The 22,700-nt window shown below is 40.4% G+C and overlaps 1 protein-coding gene across 4 annotated transcripts in view; it reads right to left on the minus strand.

Moving 5' to 3' along the window:
* The window catches only part of PSD3 (pleckstrin and Sec7 domain containing 3), a 594,054-nt gene that overhangs the window by 506,856 nt on the left and 64,498 nt on the right, over positions 1–22,700 (minus strand). The window lies entirely within an intron of this gene.

The following is a 22,700-nucleotide window of genomic DNA, read 5'->3' on the forward strand; positions in this document are numbered from 1 at the left end:
ATACAAATCTGTACATAATATATAACAGCATACTTTGCAGCCTTTCCAAAGGGTTATATTTTAATAAAGCACTTTGTATGTATATACATATTTAGATACTTTGGAAAAAACAAAGCTGTCCCAATTTGATAATTAAGTTAACCTCATAAAAAAAACAGTATTTGTAAAGAAATAGTTCTCTAAACTGAGAGATACTCTAAAACACTCCAAAGGCATTAGGATTTCTCAAAACCCTGGATCTTGCTTCACCAGAGCACACTGAAGAGATGGTCCCAATATATACACCTTTCCTGAAGCAGGTGAAAGGTGCCAGGCCAATATAATGGGCTTCAGTTTCTAAAAAAAGAGAAATTATGACACAAAGTACAAAGCACTTAATGCTTTAATAATATTAAAAAATCTAGGTGCAACCTAGTTTTAGTGAATCTCTGAACTTAAATATAAGACAAAAATTGTGTTTTTTAATACTTTAGTAATGTATTCACTCAATAGATAGACATGGGTGGGTCATATTTTTATAAACCACATTTTAAAAGAATTTCAGCTATCTTCCAAGTAAAAAAGAAAGCAAAATAATTTCAAAAAAATTAACATGCAGAAATAACTTATTCAGGAGTAAAGTACACAAACAGAAATGTGAGGCAGATAAAAGACAAAACTGACTTTCAAAAAAACGAGTGTCTAATTCTCTACTTAATAATATTAATTCTCATATATATGTTTGTTTCTGAAGTTATATATAGGAAGTCATGTAATATAGCAGAAGCTCTTAACCAGCTTCCAATAAGCCAACTCCAGAATGAACATTCATCCTGTGAAATATCCTAGCTGATGCCCATTACTACTCGGTGCCCAGAGCTAGTAATCAAGACTGTCAAGCTTACAAAATTCTGCTCCTATCATTGAGTTGATGGTCACCAAGAATCAACTATGTTAGCTCCCAAACTGACTTGTGCCAGGTTATATTTGCTACTGAAATTGTGAAATTCAATTAAGTATTATGTAAAACAATTACATATGGGTATATATGAACAAGTTGTTTCCATGAAAGCTAAAAGGAATGTTTTAGAGACATTTAAATGACCATAAGAAAATTCTACCAACAATAGTTTATTTTTAAATTGTTTTTGCTGTATAGAAACAAAGTAAAACTTATAAGACTCATGATGCAAATACCCTTACATACACTGAGACAACCGCTATCCTTTTAGCTCATATGTGAACCTTCTTGACAGATAGTATTATAAATTAAAACATTTTTCTCACAAACTACTTAATCACAGATATATTTATTTATTTTAGTAGTGCTTTTAAAATGTTGGCTTTAATTGCTGTAAGCCTACCAAGTTCTTTGAAATACATAAATATTTTTATATATCAAATTAAAATATATAGGGACACCTGGGTGGCTCAGAGGTTGAGTGTCTGCCTTTGGCTCAGGGCATAATCCTGGGGTCCTGGGATCGAGTCCCACATCAGGCTCCCTGCAGGAAGCCTGCTTCTCCCTCTGCCTATGTCTCTGCCTTTCTCTCCGTGTCTCTCATGAATAAATAAAATCTTTTTAAAAAATTAAAATATGTAGATATTTTAATGTAAATATACCTTTTGTAGGTTTGTTTTAGAATATGCCATTTTATTAGACTTTTTTTTCCAAACAGAACCCAACAACATAAGAGACAATCTACTGACATACAAGCCACATAAGGATGGTAAAAGAAAATGAACCAAGAATGAAATACGGTAAAATCAAAAGAATAGATGAAACAGGTTTCTGAGACCATTACATAACTCCAGGCAAACACAGCCCATACGTACCTTCTCTGCCATAAGGAAGAGGTCTGTGTGAGGAAATTCACAGTGACACATTACTCTTATCTCTTGTGCCCTCAGTTATCATTTGTAAGAAAGTTGTAATGAAAAGTCACACTCCTGAAGCTCTAAAAGCAGACCATAAATGCTGTCTGCAAAGTAGGGGAAAATGCCACTCTTCTAAAACAGGAGATGCAACAAAACCCACAGTAAGGTCAACGGCAAAAAATGATGAGGCCATCATTTCTGAGTCTGGAAATTCTACTCCACCAGGACACAAGGCTAAATGTCAGAGCACCGACTCTGTCCATACCTTTTTGGAAGAGTTCCTGGGCTTAGCTATTCAATAGACTGTGGTCTTCAACTCCTTCACTGAACAAACATTTACTGAGTAACTACTGTATGCCAAAGCACCACACAAAGTACTAGAATTTTCCTCTTGGCATCCACCGTGCACTACAAGCAACAATAATATAGGGTACAAGCAAGATCAGTTTTACCACTTAAAAGCTGTGTGACTTTAAGAATGAAAATAATTCCCACCCATCCAGGTAAGTAACCTACCATCCAAGCTACGTGGAGATTTGTGTGGCTACGGGATTCAACGATGCTAAGAAATTTATAAACACATCTTAAAAGAGAAGAAAAGGAGAGAGCAATACTCTCAGGAGGATGGTGGTAACCTCATGACATGAAAATGTTTATGAACCTTGTTTTTAATTTTTATAGTGGAACCACCTCTACTATATGGCGCGGGGGGGGGGTGGTGGTAGAGAATTTGGGTTGTGTTGGATCAAGATCAGTAACTGCAGTAACCAAAGTAGCCAGACCAGCTGGATCTTCTTTTTGTAATAACCTTCAGTGAAGGATGCTCATCCCTGGAGGGCACACCCACTAAAAAGGTCTAATTAAGTTATAGGAGCAACCACTAAAAGGTCATTATTATCACCAGTTTAGACCACAATTTCTCAAGTATTTCTGACCCTAATCATATGAAGTGTTGATGAAAACTGCCACTTCAGAACTATTGAACCAAAACCTTCAATTGGCCCTAGAACCCTAGAAATCTAAAACCAGGTAATTCCTTCTAAAAAAAAAAAAAAAAAAAAAAAAAAAGTTACATAAAACCAGGTAATTCCTGTGAGACAAATATGGGAAACACTATTTAGATCATAAAATTACAGGACCTCAAAAGAGGGCTCTTCTACGTACTCCTATTCTTTTTAAACAGTTCTCTCTAATCCAGGAAGAAAGAACTACATTCTATACATAAAATTCTATAGAGAAGTGACTTCCGAGTTTTATTTTCAATACACATGATAGTTTTGCAATCCTGCCTGAGTTGCTTAGTCAAAGGCTAAACCTATCTTTTTCTCCAGCCAGAAACAAACAAAATGACATTCATTACACAAGCCATTTAACAAGTCATTTTGTTGACTGACCTCAGTTAAGTATGTGAAGTGTGCTAAGCCCTCTCATGCTTTGCTTGAGATAAAGAAACTCACTCGCTTCAAAGTATAAGAAAATGAAAAGACCACCCACAGAATGGAAGAATATATTTGCAAAGCATATATCTGACAAGAGCCTTGTATCCATAATATATAAAGAGATTTTACAATTCAATAACAAAAAGACAAATACCCAATTTTAAAAGACAACCCATTTTACCATGAGCACAGGATCTAAAGAGACATCTCTCCAAAGAAGATATACAAATGGCCAACAAGCATACGAAAAGATGCTTAACAACATGAGGGAAACCACAATGAAATAACACTCTACACCCACTAAGATGGTTAATATCAAAAACACAGAAAATAAGTGTTGATGAAGATGTACAGAAATGGAACTTCTCATACACTGCGGATGCAAATGTAAGATAGTGCGACCCCTGTGAGAAAGTTTGACAAATCCTCCAAGTGTTAAACGTAAGTTTTAATATGACCCAGCAATTGCATTCCTATGTATATACCCAAAAGAAATGAAAACATACGTCCCCACAGAAACTTGTACATGCCTGTTCGAAGCAGCATCATTCCTAATAGCCAAAAAATAGAAACAACCCATTATCTGATGAATGAAAAAATGATATGTGTCTTGTGTATTCAACTGAATATTACTCAGCAATAAAACTAATAAAGTACAACACAGATGAGCACTGAAAACATTGTGCTAAATGAAAGGAGACACAGAAAGTCACATATTGAAAAAAAAAGCCACATATTATACAGAATAGGCAAATCCATAGAAAGCAGATTATCAGTTGCCTGGGTTGGAATGTGAGGGACAGCTAATAGATCCAAAGTTTATTCTGAGGTGATAAATATGCTCTAAAGCTGACTATGGTGACAAATGCACAGCTCTGTGACCACTAAAAATCACTGAACATACACTTTAAATGGATAAATTGTGTAGTATGTAAACTTTATTGTCAAGAAAGTTGTGTTTAAAAGAATCCCATTTAAACCTTCATAAGCCTCAATTTCATCCTCTGAAAATGGGGACACCACCTGTCTCACGATATGGTAAAGAACATACAAGAATATACAAATTTACACACACACACACACACACACACACACACACATGGACACTTCACAAAGAACCCGGCATGTAGTAAATGCAGAATCCATGTTACTCCTTCTCCTCCTCCCATCCCCAAATTTTTGCATTGCTATGCCTTGATTTCATGGTGTATTCACCACAAGTTACAAAACTCCAAAACTGGAATGTATTTCAACAAGGGCCTAATCCATGAGAATTTTTTTTTTTTTTTTTAATCCATGAGAATTCACTCATGATTTCACACATGCTACACTCAAAGCTATTCCCATATGCCTACCTGGAGAAATCCTGGAGCCTGCAAACAGGGCTGTCCACCTGCTGGACTTAACATTAAAAAGAATTTGGGTGGCTCAGTTGGTTAGGTTTCTGCCTTCTGCTTGGTCATGATCCTGGGGTCCTGGGATCGAGTCCCACATCAGGCTCCCTGCTTCTCCCTCTGCCTCTGCCTCTCTAATGTCTCTCCTGAGTAAATAAATAAAATCTTTTAAAAAAAAAAGTATTTGGGGGACAAAGAGTAAATTTTTTTTTTCTGCATTCCATTGTCTTACTGTGTTTTGGTATCTAATGATGGTGCAGAAGCACCTCTATTAAGGAGTAATTTTAAAACCAGGCACACACAAAAAAATAAAATAAAAATAAAAAAATAAAACCAGGCACAATTCCTTGCCAATATCTACACTATTCAGGCGTCTTTCCGAGTTTCATCTACACTGAAAATCTATTGGGTCTCCAGGACAGCTTTGAGGGGTCCTAGGAAAGAGCCTAGCCACTTGGATACCCTCATATTCACTGCAATGTAAGCAGATCAAAAGGGACCTGAAATTATAGCACTATCTACCAGGTTGTAACAAAAAAAAAGTCAACTGCAATGCTCTCACCATCTCAGCAAGTTTTCAAACAACTCATTATTAATACAATAGTAATATAATGGTAGTATTAACATAATAGTATAATATAACCCAGTATTCATATAATAACAAGACACTCAAGGTTTTCCAGTTTATCAAAGGTTTTCCTCCATCTTGCGGAATACTTTTCCTTATCACTTTCAATGATTCTACCTCCACTTTCATTTGCATTATAATCCCATGCTTCCATACACTCTCACTGCTTTCATATTATTTGACATGATCAGGTAAATATGTGCAAAACTAAAAATGCAGCAAAGCCTTGTTCCATGATCATATCATAAGCAACCAGATGGTCAACTGTGAAATGACTGCCCAGGACAGCCAATCCCATCTATTAGTGCATTTTTGCTCTAGAGCTATGTTATCCCACATATTAGCCACTAGCACATGAGGCTATTTAAATCCGCCTAAATAAATAAAACTTAAAATTCAGTTCCTAAATTTCACTAGTCACATTCCAATATGAGGCTGCTGACTACCATCCTGGCAGCACAGATATGTTGCCATCACAGCAGAAAGTTCTATGTAACATTTACTGATATAACAGAAACTTCACTGATTCTACTAAAGTTTGTAAGTTCAGAGCTCTTAAGTACATTATCAGTATTTACAGATTATGAGGTCTGACTCTGAGAAGTACCCAAATGCCTCTGAATGTTCTTGGCAGGCTTTCTTACTAGTCAGTAGACCAGGTTTTTTAGAGCCTACCACAGAACTCAGCACACAATAAGTACTAAACATCTGCTAAATGAATAAATAGTGTCTGTATTTCAGTTTCTGCCTTAATTTACTTATAGATACTAGTTCATGGAAAGCAACTGGACTTTTTCTTGCACAGGGGATTTGTATAGGGAGAAATAAGCATCAGCAGATGGGGCAGGCAGCTCATGAACCCTTTGAAGCCACTAGAAACAAAGCTGAAAATAAACATCTGCCCAGAGTGAACTCTGATATTCAAATGAAAAGTTTCAGACTCAAGGAAATATCTTGCTTCTTTAAACACTCAGGACTTGTAGCTTTTAGAGACATGAAGGAAAGATCACAGGAGATGCTATGAAAGATCACAGAGCCTGCTGTCATTTCTCAGTATTCCTAATACGATTTTGTTAGAAAATATTATTAATCACAAAGGCAGCAATCATTTAACCGCATTGTCTACGCACTCAGTCTTACATCTAGATTGCCCTTTCTCCCAGGGTCTTATGTGTGAATATATACTGTGCCTATCAGATGACTTCTTGGAAAGGGTTACTAAAAATCTAAATTCAGAAAGAATGTATGTTTTCATATACAGAGAAATACATACAGATATACGTATGTAGGGATCCCTGGGTGGCACAGCGGTTTGGCGCCTGCCTTTGGCCCAGGGCGCGATCCTGGAGACCTGGGATCAAATCCCACATCGGGCTCCCAGTGCATGGAGCCTGCTTCTCCCTCTGCCTGTGTCTCTGCCTCTCTCTCTCTCTCCCTGTGTGACTATCATAAATAAATAAATAATTAAAAAAAAAAGATATACATATGTATACATTTTCATATACAGAGAAATTTCATATACATATACGTATTTAATATACAGTTCCATTGGCCCTTAACCAAGAATCTCCTGAAGTCCAAACAAAAGAAGCTACAGCCTCTTCTATTTACATTGTTCTACTTGCCTTGTCCACAGACCAAATAGCCATAGGAAGAACCAAGCTGCTTCATTTCTATAATTCACTTTTTCTTAGCAAAAGTCTGGGAACAGAAGGCAAGTGAAAAGGGAGCAGCTGCCGCCCAATCTTTTCATTAATGCCCTCAGCTCATTCCCCATTTTCCTCCTCATTGTTTCAGGTTCCCTTTCTCAACAGCCTAAGTCCCGCTCATGAGAAGAAAAAAGCAGCCTTCTCTGTGTCAACACCCACAATTATAAAAAAAAAAAAAAAAAAAGTCTAGATTACTTCTGAGGTGATGTAATTATAAAAGTGGGCCTTATAGTCAATTTTAAATTGTGAAATCTGCTTTATTTTGAATTCCAATGAATTGCTTATAACTGTATGGAACTTCTTACGTAATCCACTTAGTGATCCCTTTAGAGACTAAGAGTGTTTCTGAAAGAAAATTACACAGTTTCCATCTCTTAAGCCAAACTACAATCCTTGTCCTACTACTTAAACCAACCCGTATGTAAAATAATGGTTTTTGGTTAGTCAACCAATTTCAGATTCTAAGACCTCCAAGAATCTAAATATGAGAGCCAAAAGTTCAGTTTCAGCAATACACAACACTAACTTTGAGGACATAAAAGCGGAACAGTAGTTAAGAAAACCATACTGAATTTAAATCTTATTCTGCCACTTTTTAGCATCTCCAGACTTCAGAATGGACATAATGACAGTAGTGGCCTCATGGGGCTGTCATGGGGAGGAGAGAAGGTGATCTGTCAACGCACACAGTAAGGTCTCAAAGGAGATGGTAACAACGCATCTCCTGAAAACTTAAACTTTTCTAAAATGCTTAAAATAAGCCTTTTCTAGAAGCTACAGCTTAAGATGAAACTTAAAGGAAAATGTTGCTCCTCAGACAACCCAGATGAGAATACTCTGTAGGAGAAGAGCCCCAGGCTTCAGTCAAATGTTCACTTTTCCACTTACCCTAAATCCCTAACTCCAAGAATAAACTTGAAAACTATCCATCAACATGTACAATTATTCTGACTCATATCACTGACTTGTGGCCAAAGAAAAAAGAGTTTTATACTAGATGACTGTTCAAAGTTAAGCAAGCCTCAAGAAATGAGTGGCGAGCCCTGGCCAGGGCCTGGCACTAACACAGAAGAAGGGGTGAGGAGCTGATGACTCCCTCACACAGGAATGCCCAAAAGCAAAAATGTTTCACCACCTCTGTGCCCCAGATTGTCGACAAAGTCTCTGCCGACTGGGGCCCAGTATGTTGACCTTCTGGGTTCAGCAAAAAACAAGGACTGCAAGGACATGTGCTATTTTTATATAAATAAGATAGCATAAGCAAAGATTCATTATTGTTAGGAGTTACACCTTCTTTTCAAAGGAAGCATGGAAATCTGGTGATCTAGATTTAAGAATAACTTGTTAACTACATGCTGCAAGCTATCCTTTTTCCCTTCCGTAAACTGCAGTAAACTGCAACAGCGATTGACATTGCCACTGTAGCCATTGCAACTAACATCAATTTGCAGTATGTGAAAAATGTCTTTGGAAGATGGTCTTGTAACTCGGAAACACAGGAAAAGTACAAAGGAACACACTCTCAACATGTCACCACTAAAGTTCTTTCTGGTAAACCTCTGAGTCTGCACATAATATCACAAACACCACAAACTATACAGGCACAGGCACTCTGAACACATGCTCTGGAGAAATTCATCTGGATCCTGTATTCCTCTAACATAAGGTTAGGCTGGTTTAACTGTAAAAGGACTCAGAAAGAACTAAAAGGCAGTATTCAAGATAAATCACCTCCACTCTCAGCAAAGGGAAGCTAAGGATTTCTATGTTTGGCCCAGACTACAGGTGAAGAGTCCCTAAATATTGAGAACCCACAAAACAACAATAATTTAAAGCTAGACTAGATCCCCAGCCTTCTGTGAGCCTGACGCATGTCCTGAGGTTAAGTGGACTTTGGTCACCTACTGATCACCAGATTATTTTTCACAGACTGCTTAAACTTCAATTGTGTCCGAATTCATTTCTAAATATTGGAAAGGATCACCATCCATTACTCACCTCCTAATCCAACCCAAGCCCAAAGAAACACTCCTTTCATAACTGCCACATGACAACATACTTCAGGTAAACCTCGAACAAACCAATCTGAAGCCAAAGCACATACACATTTTAATGTTCACATAGTTTTTCCCTCAGCTTAACCATGACTGAACTTGAGACGCTTGCGTGGCTCAGTGGTTAAGTGCCTGCCTTCAGTCCAAGGTGTGATCCTGGGGTCCTGGGATCGAGTCCTGCCTCGGGCTCCCAGCATGGAGCCTGCTTCTCCCTCTGCCTGTGTCTCTGCCTCTCTCTCTCTGTGTGTCCATGAATAAATAAATAAAATCTAAAAAAAAAAAAAAAAAAAATGACTGAACTTAACCCATTACCACAATGACATGTTGGTTTATGAATAAGGCAGGACAGAAGACTCCAGAATTTCTAAAGGGAAAAAAAATCACCTCTAAAAGTAGTAATGACTTGGACATATTTTTTTTCAAATGTAAGGTAAGACTAAATCCCATTCATATTTTCCATCAGGATTAGCAAACAAATATACAAATACCAAGTTTTTAAAAAGTGAATAGAGCCATTTATGGAAAGTATCTCTGAATTTTCCTTTTTCAATTAACTGATTTTGTTTTATTTTATTTTTATTTCCAAATTCCCAAGATTTACTAACCTAAAAGGATTTCCAAGGTACCTCATTTTTCAACTGCTACTATTCAATTAAAAGCAAAATTGAACTTCTTAAGTACAATGTACATAGTAAAGTATTATTCTTTGTTCACAAATGAAGAGTGTCAACAAAACTTTTTTTAAAGCCAACACAAATTGAGTTTTGCAAGTCAAGCTTATGCTTGCATTTTTTAAAAATAACATTCAACCGTGAAATTTCACCTTAAAATAAGGTTATTTTAGCTTTTCAGCTTTAATGGCTCTTCCACATTCAATGGCCAGGGTAAGAGTGATGATCTGTTCACAAGCATACAAATTGAGAGACAGTCTGTTAAGCGTCTGCCTTGGCTCAGGTCAGGATCTCCAGGTCCCAGGATCAAGCACCACATCAGGCTCCCTGCTCAGCAGGGAGTCGGCTTCTCCCTCTGCCTGTTCCCACTGCTCATTCCCTCCCCCACCTCTCTTTCTCTCTCTCTCTCTCTCAAAATCTTAAAAAAAAAAAGTACATCACTAAGTGATGCATGTACATGTTAAAGCATGTTAGCATAAAATGCTAGTGCTAGACGGCTCTCAGAAAGCACCTACCCAATCCCCTCAACCTACAAAAGAAGAAACTTTAGCTAGAGATTAAATGATTCGCCCAAGACAACAGAGGTAACTCAGTCAGTGACAAAGTGTCCCACCCAAGTGCTTTCCAGGGTACCACTCTGCTCTTTTAGTATAAAAAACATACGTTAATGAAATATCTGACAAGACAAATCAGCCATTTGTGATATGATCTGTGAATGGATATAAGAAAGTTATTAGAAGCACATGCATCAGGGCACTAAAAATTGGTTGGGAAGGTGTTAATTTATTCCGTATTGTTTTGCTGGTTCTGTTGAGCATATTGCATTCTTTAGTGAAGAGGAATTTAATGACTTTTAGAGAAAAAAAAAATCTCGATTTGTAAATACTCTAAGAAAGAAGAGTAAAGCATTTCTTGTTATAGAATAGAACGTGCACTTCTCTTCCTTCAGCAGGGAACATCCTTTCCGCCACACACAAAAAGCCAGCCAAACCCTCCTCACTACAAGCTCCTGCTCAACTGCTAGCTCCTTTCCAAGGACTTCCAAGCCTTAGGTCAGAAGCTCTCCTTCCTCTGGGTTCCTCTATCCTAACCTCTGCAGAAGTCTGTCTTACTAGAAAGCAGCTCGTTGACGGCAGAAATTCTGTCTTAACTTACCTGGCTCTTGGGCTCTGCAAAATCCTTTATATATATTCAATTATAGTTAATGAACTGAAGCATTTATTCTCAGAATCCCACTTGGTGATCTGCCTTTGCCCCACACCAACACCTGGACGCACTGAAGCGTTACCCTGGAGTGGAAATCCTGCATCCCGCTGTCAAGCAAAACAGTTTCTATAATATGAAATCCTAATGCCTTTTACATCTTCTGCGTTCTGGGTGTCTGACGTCCTTTCCCCTCGAGGGGAACGGTAAAACAATATTCATTATGCAAGTCAACCACACCGTTCTAAACCCACGTTCTCTAAGTGCTAACCTGGATTTTTTTTTTTTTTTTAAATCTCGGAACATCATTTGCTAGAGTTTACAGCTGAAAACAGCAGATAAAAGTGAAATGCATGTAAGACACAATGAAACGTCCTTAAAAGCTCCTGAGACTATTAAACCAAATAATCTTCCCCTGTTGGCTCGCTCAAGGCAAATTTGTTTTGGGCATTTTTGCTGTTTTTCTTTCCGACAGAGCAACGTGATAGCCCAGACTAGCGGGGCGGACTTGGACGGAGCGAAAGCGGCGCCGTCCTCGCCGCGATCACCGAGGGGTGCGAGCGGCTCGGGCTCCCCGTCCGGGCCAGGCTCTCAAAGCGCCCGACCGCTCCCCGCGAAGTGAGCCCTTCTGGGCTCCGCACACAAAGAGCGGGCGGAGGGTCCGTGAGCGGACCCGACTCGGGCACACGCACCGGGGCCGGGCACCGGGCCGGGCGCCACCACGCCAAGGGTCCCGCCGGCCCGCGAGCCCCGCGCCCCGCACGCCCCCCGCCCGCCGCCCCGGGGTCTCACCGCCGCGCGGCCGCCTTCCATCTTCCATCGCCCGCGCCGCCGCCGGGTCCGGGCCGGGGAGCCTCGGGGAGCCTCGGGGAGCCTCGGGGAGCCTCGGGCGGGCTGGCGGCGCGCTCTTTGTTGGGCTCCCGGGACGGCCGGGCGGTGGCGGCGGCGGCGGCGGTGCGCACCCTGGCGGAGGATGCCCAGGCCGAGGCCGTCCGTCCGCCCGCGCGCCCCGAGGCCCCCAGAGACGTCCGAGCGCCGGCGGGGGCGGGGGCGGGAAGGGGGCGGGAAGGGGGCGGGAAGGGGCGACTTCCTGGGGGTAGGAGGGGCGGCGCCCCGGGGAAGGGGGGAGGGGGGAGGGGAGGGGCAGCCCCCGGGGGTGGGAGGGGAAGAGGCGGCGCCCGGGGGAAAGGGGAGGGGCAGCTGGGGGAGGGGGAGGGGGAGGGGAAGGGGCGGCCCCCGGGAGTGGGAGGGGCAAGGGGCGGCCCCCGGCCCTGAGCCCACGCGGGGTCCGGCGCGCTCGCCCTCGGGCGGCCTCCCCCGGGGGAGCCTGCCTGCCGCTTTGTCTCCTGGCCGGCAGTTTCCCTACCCTGAGGACAGTGAGAGGCGCTTTCCGGGATGTTTCCTCCCTGGAAGGGCGGGGAGGGATCCGGGAGGGGGAACCGCGCGCCTGCGCTCCCCGGGGCCGCGGCGGCGGGGGTGCCCCGGGGAGGCCCCTCGGGTGGGGGCCGAGCCGGCCGGCCCCCGGGAGCGGGGCTAGGTGGCTGCGGACGCCCCACCCGCCGCCGCCGCCGCCGCCGCCGCCCCGCAGGCCCACCCCCAGGAGGGGCCCCGGGAGAGCCGCGCGCACGCCCACCGCAGGCCGGCCTCCCTTCCCCGTCCCTGCGACGGGCACACCGGGCGTGCTGCAGGCCGGCTCTCTCGCGGGCCGCGCTTTCGATCCGAGCGCCAAAGTCCCGAGTCGCGTGCGGCACAGCGGGGCCGGGAAAGGCGCCCCCGTCTGGGGACGGGGAAGGGAGGTGTCGGGCCGAGCGCAAGCCCGGGGCTCAGCCCAGCTCCCGCCAGTCAGCCCGGAGCTGGACGTCCACGTGGCCAGCTGCGCGGTGCTTACGGTGCGTCTGTTACACCTTTGTGTCACGAGGCACAGCCTTATCGCTAGAAGATACCAAAATAAAGGGAAGTGGCTAAAAAGGAGTTTTGACCTAGCATTAAATCTCCGCTTAGCTGGAAGTGTGCGGTAGGGAAGGGGGTGGGCGAGGCCCCCGGAGGACATCTCCTGTTCCCGCTCAATCTCCCTCTAGCGCACCCTTTTGAATCCAGCCCAAGAGGGCTGACCCGAGACCAGCTTTCTTGCATGTAATCCACATCTGGTTCACAGAAACACTCTACTGTCCCTGGCTTCACTAATTCTGCAAGTGCAGACTAGTCCCAACCACACAGCCGCCACAGCTCTCTGGCCCTGCCCTCAAACCGTGCTCAACTGGCTCCTGCGCTGGGTTTCCCGGGAAGCAGCAGTCTCCAATAGCTTTTTGGGACATGGGTTAGGCCACCATCCTCAGTATTTTCCAGGCACAGGGAACAATTTCAAATATCTACGAGGGGCCCCTTGAAGTCCTTTCCCTAGGCTTAAAATTAGAGAGTAGCACCTCCCACCTCCTCCTGATGGGAAGGAGAGCTAGGCTCCCACTCTTCTCATACTCTCACTTCTTTTTATAGATTTGATATGGGTGTAGGACCCAATATTATGGAAGAGGGTCTCAGGACCATTTCCTTAAAAATCTGCATATGGGGTAGAGGTTTGCCTCACATTCACTTTGATATCTATTGCATTGACACTTCAATAGAACCTAAGACAGAGCTTTATTCACCATCCTCTTACACTTCTTAGCTTGAAAGAGTCCTAGTATTTTATCTTCTCACTATAAATATGTGGGCACATATATATTTACATGGACACTGAAGTATGCACAGTATACATTGTACCAATGGATATAGACTTATATATAAGTCCCTTTCATTGTAGATTCATTGAAGGTGATGATTCTGAAAGCTTGGGCACCCTTGTGGACAGATATCACTGGAAACAATCCTACCTCTATCTGCATCTAGCCCAGTACACCACAACCACATTGTCCATGTTGAGACACTTCATATTACTTATTCCTCATACATATCCTGTCCAATTTGATAACTACTAGCCACATGTGCCCATTTAATTTAAATGAATTAAAATTAAATTAAAATTCAGTTTTTAGCCATATTTCAACTGTGGCTAGTGACTCCTATATTTAGACAATGCAGACAGAACATTGCCATCTTCAAAAGTTCTCCTGACCGTCCTGCCTCACACAGGGCTTGACACATAGGTGGCATTGAATAAATGACAAATGAAAGTTTGGTCCAAGAATACCATGTGATTGCACTAGTTTATTTTTATGAGAAGATAAAGTTTTTTTTTTTTGAAGATAAAGCTTTTTAGCGCAATACTGTGTACCAACTCAACCATTAAAAACAAAAACCAAATCTTTACATAGCTACAGCTGCCTTTCCATTTCACACTTGAAAACCTATCTTCACCAGAAAATGCTTCACCATCAGAATAATTGCGGAAAATATTTGGGAAAAAGTCCCTATTCTCCACCCCCCCCCAAAAAAAAAAAAGACAAATCACTTTTTTTCTGAATCATTCAACAAATGAAAAGGAATTGTTTCAAAAGCAGTATTTGTATTGAAGGGGGAATCCATACAAAGTATTTCTTTGCTGAAATAAGCATTTCACTTCTAATATTTTTTACAGAGTAGAAGTGACCTATGGAAATTACCAGTGATGTGTGTGTTTGAATTGTAAAAGTAACCAGCCATTTCTCCAAGAATAAAGCATAACATAGTAACAGGCTGCTCTACAGTCTGTAATGAGAGGAGACAATGAAGATGACCCCAGGGGCCTCCAGAATACTGAACAAGAGTCAAGCAACAGATAGAGTCTCAGCTCACTCACTGTCTCACCATGGGATGGGAACTTCTAATCTTTAGGAGGCCCTCATTTCCTTTTCTATGACTGGGAAAGATTGGCCTTCCCACTTGAAAAAATTGCAGCATTTGGGGATTTAAAGGACTTTCGATTAAAAATATTCTTTATTTTCATTATCCTCAGTCTTTCTGGCAAGTCTTTAGTGACAATGGCAAATCCCATTGAATGCTCTGAATTGTGAATCCAACAAACTCCAAGCAGATAGCACTTTCCAGAGGATACAGACCACACCTTATTCATTCATTTATTTTTTGTCTCCAGCAGAGCATATTGCCTCGCAGAGAGGAGATGCTCAACAAATGTTCATTGAATGCATAAATGAATGAAAGAATTCTCTCTTCTTGTTTTAGGAAGGAGCAAGAAGTTTAAGAATCTCATTGACTCTGCAGAGAGTAATGTTGGTAAGCACTATCAACAAAGTAGGTAAGAGAACTTTGACTAGAACTCTCATCACAGAATACATGCATTATGAAGTCTTACATTTGAAATTTTCTGTAAATTTAAATGTTTCTGAAAGGAGAGAGATATACCAGTTTTCTATTTCCCATTATAGACTCTCATTCTAGACAAAACTGCTGAATTACTTGCAAGAAGTGACACATCCCTGAGGCTCAATTCTGACAGAGTGACTCTTTTTGAGTCACTTCACTTCTAAGATCTGTGAGACCAGCTATTTTGGTCTGTTGATTCAAATAAATCCCATCAGGAACCCTGGAAAAAAGGGTCTTTTCCCTCTGATATCAGCTATATTCAGGTACAATTTACAGACAGTAAAGTTCACCAATTTTAAGTATTATGATATTATGATTTATAAGAAATACTTATTCCATCTTTGTCCTCATTCCTGGCACAGGAAACCCTCAGAATTTCCTAAGTGACTAGAGCATTAAAATGTCTTTTGTTTTGGGGCACCTGGGTGGCTCAGTGGGTTAAGCATCTGCCTTTGGCTCAGGTCATGATCCCAGCATCCTAGGATCAAGCCCTACATTAGGCTCCCCGCAGATGAGAAGTCTGCTTCTCCTTCTGCTCCTCCTCTGCCCACTTGTGCTCTCTCTCTCTCTTGATCTTCTCAAATAAAAAAATAAAATCTTTTTTTCAAAAGTGTCTTTTGTTTTGTTAATGAGGTAACTTTTGGGCCTCACCTGAAGATGGGACTTGTTGCTTGTTGCCAGGAGAACCAACCATGTGACTATAGGGTCCCAACTCACTGACCTCTAGGAAGAGGAGAGGCGCTGAAGGTTGAATTGATGCCCAGAACTAATGGTTTAATCAATCGTTTCTGTGTAATAAAGCCTCCATAAAAAACAAAAAGCACAGGTTGGGAGAGAGTATAGGTTGGCAAATACTTGGATTCTGGGAGAGTGGCTCATTCAGAGAGGACATGGAGGCTTTGTGCCCTCTCCCCATACTTTCCCTTTGCATCTCTTCCATCTGGCTGTCACTGAGTTATATCCTCTAATAATAAACTGATAATCCAGTAAGTAAACTGTTTCTCCGAGTTATGTGAACTGCTCTAGCAAATTACCTGAACCTGAGGAGCGAGCTATGGGAACCTCTAATCTATAGCAGGTTGGTCAGAAGCCCAGGTGGCAACCTGGACTTGTGGTCTCTGAAGAAGAGGAGGTGGTCTTGCCATTAGTCCCTTAAGGACTGAGCCCTTAACCTATGGGATATGATGCTGTCTCCAGGTAGATAGTGTCAGAATTGAGTTGAATTGTAATATACCCAGCTGGTGTGGGAGAATCAAGAGTCACAAGCTCTACCCCTGAGCCAGCCAGGTACCTCTCATGCGTATTCTTATATGGATCTATAGTTTATTCCTCTATATTGTTCAGTAATGTTCCATTGCATGGATACATAATTTGTTTCTCTACCAGTTGATGGACAATTGTGTCCGGTTTTAGGCTTTTACAAAAAAAAAAAAAAAAGTATGCATATATATGTTCAAGTTTTATTGTGTATACATGTTCTTTCTTGGATAAATACCCAGATGTGGTATTGCTACTTTTATGGTTTATATATGTTTAACTTTATTTTTTTAGAATACCGAATATTTTTCCAAATTGACCATATTATTTTGCATTCCCATTTGCAAGGTGTGAGAGTCCAGTATTCTACATTGTTGCCAACATTTAGTATTATCCTTTTCTATTTTTTAATTTTGGCTTTTCATGTGTGTGGTTAGTAGTTTGACTAGCACTTCTTTTTTTTTTAAATTTTATTTATTTATTCATAAGAGACAGACGGAGAGAGAGAGAGGCAGAGACACAGGCAGAGGGAGAAGCAGGCTCCATGCAGGGAGCCTGACGTGGGACTCGATCCCAGGTCTCCAGGATCAGGCCCTGGGCTGAAGGCGGCGCTGAGCCACCTGGGCTGCCCTGACTAGCATTGCTTAATGATGACTGGCACTAAGCATCCTTTTATGTGCTTATTTCCAATTTCTGTGTCTTCTTTCATAAGGTATCTGCTTAAAATGTCTTTTTTCTCTTATGATTTGTGTTTTTAGTGTACAAAGAAATCTTTGCCTAACATAATGTCACAAAGAGTTCCCCTATGTTTGCTTCTAGAAGTTTTATGGTTTTAAGTCTTATGTTTAGGGATGCCTAGGTGGCTCTGTTGGTTGTCTGCCTTTTGGCTCAGGTCATGATCCCAGGTCCTGAGACTGAGTCACACATGGGGCTCCCTGCTCAGTGAAGCCTGCTTCTCCCTCTGCCTGCCACCACTGCCGGCCCGCCCTCGTGCTCTCTCTCTTTTTATCTCTGACAAATAAATAAATGAATTTTATGCTTACATTATGACTTAATTTTTATATTATGGTATAAGTGAAATGTCTTCTCACATGGATATCCAGTCATTCTAATGTCATTCTTTAAAAGATTATCTTGAGATGGGGTAATATAAGTTTTTCAACTTTGTTCTTCCTTTTCAAAATTGTTTTGCCTCCTCTAGGTCTTTTGTATTTCCATATAAATTTGAAAGTCAGCTTGTTGATTTCTTTAAAAATGCCTTCTAGGATTTTGATTTGGATTGCACTGACTCCATAGGTCAATTTGGAGAGAATTGAAAATTTCAGCAGCACTTAGTCTTCTGAAACATGAACATGTCATATATATATATATATATATATATATATATATATATATATCCATTTACTTAGGATTCCTTTCATTTCTTTCATCAGTGTTATATACCCATTGTCACATAATTTTTCATGATATGTAAATGTTATTATTTTCTTAATTATACTTTCAAATATTCTGCTACTAATACAGAAAAACAAATTTTATTTTTGTGTATTGATCTTGTGTCCTGTGACTTTCCTAAACTCACTTATTCTAACAGTTTTGAAATAAATTCCTTATAATGTTTAACATAGCTGATCATGTCATTTGTGAATGAAGATAATTTTACTTCTTTCTTTATTATACTGATCAGGAACTTTAGTATGATATTAAATCAAATTGGTAAGAATTCTTGCTTAGTTTCTGATCTTAGGGGGGAAGGCATTTGTCTTTCCCTAATAGGTATGATGTTAGCTACAAGTTTCTGGTAGATGATTTTCATCAGGTTGAGAAAGTTGCCTCCCATTCCCAGTTTGTTGAGAGGTTTTTCTTCTTTTTCTATCATGAATGGGTACTGAATTTTGTGAAATGCTTTTTTTTTTTTTTTGCATCTATTGATATACTCATATGATTTTTCTTTTTTATCCTGTAATTTTGGTGAATTACAATGACTGATTTTCAAATGTTAAATCAACCCTACATTTGAGATAAACCTCATTTGATCACCATATATTATTGCATTAGTCTGCTAAAGCAGCCATAAAAGAATACTACAGTCTTTGTGGTTTAAACAACAAAAATATACTTTTTCACAGTTCTGAAGTCCAAGATTAAGGTGCCAGCTGGATTAGCTTCCAAAGAGACCTCACTTCTGGGCTTCTAGACAGCCACCTTCTTGCTATTCCTCACATAGTCTCTCCTTTGTGTGTCCACACTCCTGGGGTCTCTTTCTCTTATAAGGACACCAGTCTTATTGGATTAGGGTCCAACACTTAGGACCTCATTTAACCTTAATTATCTCCATAAAGTCCCTGTCTCCAAATACAGTCACATTGGGGTTAGGGCTTCAACATATGGTTTTTTGAGGGGACATTCAGTTCATAACAATTCAGTTCATAACAATTATACCTTGTATATGTTGCTGAATTCAACTTGCTAATTATTTTTACTATCATTGCAGTTATGCTCATGAAGGATATTGGTTTGACATCTCCATTCTTCTATCTTTCTGATTTGAATATCATGGTAACGCTGGCTTCATAAAAGAGTTGGGAAATATTTTCTTCTCTCCTGCTCTCTAGAAGAGTTAGTGTAGATTCAGTTTTGGTTCTTCCAGAAGTGTTTGGAAATTATAATTTACCTGCAATGCCATTTGAACTTGGAGTTTTCTTGGAGAAGGTTTTTAATTACAAATTAAATTTTTAAAAATATACATATATATGTATATATAATTGAATGTAATAATAACATATAAACTATATATGGATATCTATTTCAGGTTATCTAATTCTTAAGTGAGCTCCTAAAGAACTTGTCTATTTCATTTACACTGTCAAAATTAATTCAAAAAAATTTTTCATAGCATTTTTTTATTATCCTTTTAATGTCTCTATGATCTCTAGTCATGTTCTCACGTTCATTCTTGATATTGGTCATTTGTGTCTATTTTTTCCTTACCAGTTTAGCTACAGGCCTGTCAATTTTATTGATCTTCTCAAAGAATTAATTTTTTGTTACATTTATAGTCTATATTGTTTTTCTAGTTCCTATTTTATTGATTTCTATTTTTATTGTTTCTATGTCCATTTTACTTCTTACTTTGGATTTAATCAGCTTTTCTTTTTCTAGCTTCTTAAGGTTGCAGCTTAGAAAAATCTTTTTTTAAAGATTTTATTTATTGGGATGCCTGGTTGGTTCAGCAGTTTAGCCCCTGCCTTCAGCCCGGGGAGTGATCCTGGAGTCCTGGGATCGAGTTCTGCATCGGGCTCCCTGAGTGGAGCCTGCTTCTCCCTCTATGTGCCTCTCTCTGTGTGTCTCTCATGAATAAATAGATTTTAAAAATTTTAAAGATTTTATTTATTTGAGAGAGAGAAAGCACAAGTAGGAGAGTGGGGGAGAGGGAGAGGCAGACTCTCCACTAATCAGGGAGCCCGATGTGGGGCTCAGTCCCAGGACCCTGAGATCATGATCTGTGCTGAAGGCAGACACTTAACTGACTGAGCCACCCAGGTGCCCTACAGCTTAGAGAGATCTTGAATTTAAGCCAACGACCAAGAAAATAAGGCATATTATAAGCAAGTGTAGACTGTAGAAAGGTTAAGAGGTGGGGCATCCAGGCAAAAATACGAAGCCAATATCTGACAGAGAATATCTCCAGATTCTGTAAATACTCCCCCAATACACATACACACACACACACACACACACACACACACACACTACAGAATAACACAGTTTTCCCCAACTCAACATTTATCCTCTCCAGCCCCAAATCAACTTAATTTCTAAACTTTTACCACTCTTTCATTTCTGAATTACTCAAACAGGAGAAACTCAGCATGATCATTGCTACAGCCTCTGAGGATCATCCTAACTCTGGCCAAGAAATGTACCTGGATAAGCTGCTTTTCCCTTCAGGCTCCTCTTCTTCAACTCATTGCTAAATGTGGCTCCTTGCTAAGGAATAACTATGGCAGAAACAATCCCCTGTGTTTACTAGCCTGTTTTAATTTCCTCCTACACATGTTAGGAAGACTATATTTCCTAGCCCAAAGGTATCTAGATGAGGCCATTTTATTAGTTCTGGTCAATGAAATGTCAACAGAAGTAATATATGCCACTTCAAAGCTTGACACCCAAAAATCTTCCTTGTTCTCTTACGTGTTTATGAGGGAGTTGCCAGTGCCCAGAGCAACCAGAACATTCACCAGCATACATTCTGTGAAGTACATGAGAAATAAACTTCTATTGTGTTAAGCTACTGAAATTTACGGGTTTTTCTATTAAAGCAAGAACATTACTTACATTGATTAATACGTAGCCCCAGTACACATAATCAAGTACCAAATAATAAGCATACTACTTTGAAAGCTATAAGGGAATTCTGTTGTTGGAAGATATGAGAATCATGTATTCTGAAAGCAGTTACCAGTTTAGTCACATTTGCCATGCTACTTCTAGGAGTAAAATCACAGCGGGGAACAGAGTAGTGATATAACTAATTTAAACTCATGCTTTTATCTACCTTGTTGAACTGCTTTTTGTTGTTTGACACAATAAAGTCAAGAATAATCTGAAAAAGTACTAAACACATATGTAGGTGAAGGTATTCCCTCACTTCTCAACAAATGATCTAAAAGCTCTCCAATAAGGAGACTTAGGATGAAAATTCATTAACAAGTATGTTAGATTCATCATAGTGTAGATAAGTGCTACTTGTGAAGAAAGTGGGTGACATTCTGATGACAGGTTTGTTTCTGCATGTTAACTAAACGGAGGTAGAAAAATAAAACCATGAGTAAGAGATTCAATCAACTTTGTAGACAGAACTAAAAGGGACATTAGAGATTATTTAACTCAATTTCTTTATTTTACACATGCACTCTTGGTATAGGTTGCAAGGCAATTGTTCCAGTCAAGTCATCATCATAACATTTTACTATAAAAATTTAATAATTGGTTTCCTGCCTTGTTAATTTTCCCCATTCTCACTGGTGTGAGGTGGTATCTCATTGTGGTTTTGATTTGTATTTCCCTGATGGCAAGTTGGAGAGGATGCGGAGAAAAGGGAACCCTCTTACACTGTTGGTGGGAATGTTAACTGGTACAGCCACTCTGGAAAACTGTGTGGAGGTTCCTCAAAGAGTTAAAAATAGACCTGCCCTACGACCCAGCAATTGCGATGTTGGGGATTTACCCCAAAGATACAGATGCAATGAAACGCCGGGACACCTGCACCCCGGTGTTTATAGCAGCAATGTCCACAACAGCCAAACTGTGGAAGGAGCCTTGGTGTCCATCGAAAGATGAATGGATAAAGAAGATGTGGTTTATGTATACAATGGAATATTACTCAGCCATTAGAAACAACAAATACCCACCATTTGCTTCGACATGGATAGAACTGGAGGGTATTATGCTGAGTGAAATAAGTCAGTCGGAGAAGGACAAACATTATATGGTCTCATTCATTTGGGAAATATAAGTAATAGTGAAAGGGAATAGAAGGGAAGGGAGAAGAAATGGGTAGGAAATATCAGAAAGGGAGACAGAACATGAAGACTCCTAACTCTGGGAAACAAACTAGGGGTGGTGGAAGGGGAGGAGGGCGAGGGGTGGGGGTGAATGGGTGATGAGCACTGAGGAGGACACTTGACGGGATGAGCACTGGGTGTTATTCTGTATGTTGGCAAATTGAACACCAATAAAAATAAATTTATTATTTAAAAAATTTAATAATTGGATATATCCAATGATCTACTCTATTTTAGAGAAATGATCACTTTTTGAGGGGAGTCCCTATTGCCACTCCCCATGACTTGGGAATGGGATTCTCAGGCCACTGGACACTTGGAAGGAGGGGACCAATGGAGGATGCCAACCTGAAGCCAATGAGTCATGTATCCTGATCATTTTATTCCAATTACCATCTTCATTTGTCAAATGAATTACAAATAAAAATTCTTTTACCTTATAGAAAAGACATTAAGATTTGTGGAGCAATTTCTATGTTTTAAAAATCAACATTTTATCATCTTACACTACCCCCAAAACACACACACACACACACACACACACACAACCCATATGAGTGATAGTTTATCATCTGTTGTGTTACATGTTAAATATAATATTTAGGGACAAATTGAAAGCCGA

Source organism: Canis lupus, chromosome 16 (assembly GCF_011100685.1).
Source record: "Canis lupus familiaris isolate Mischka breed German Shepherd chromosome 16, alternate assembly UU_Cfam_GSD_1.0, whole genome shotgun sequence".
Classification (NCBI taxonomy): domain Eukaryota; kingdom Metazoa; phylum Chordata; class Mammalia; order Carnivora; family Canidae; genus Canis; species Canis lupus.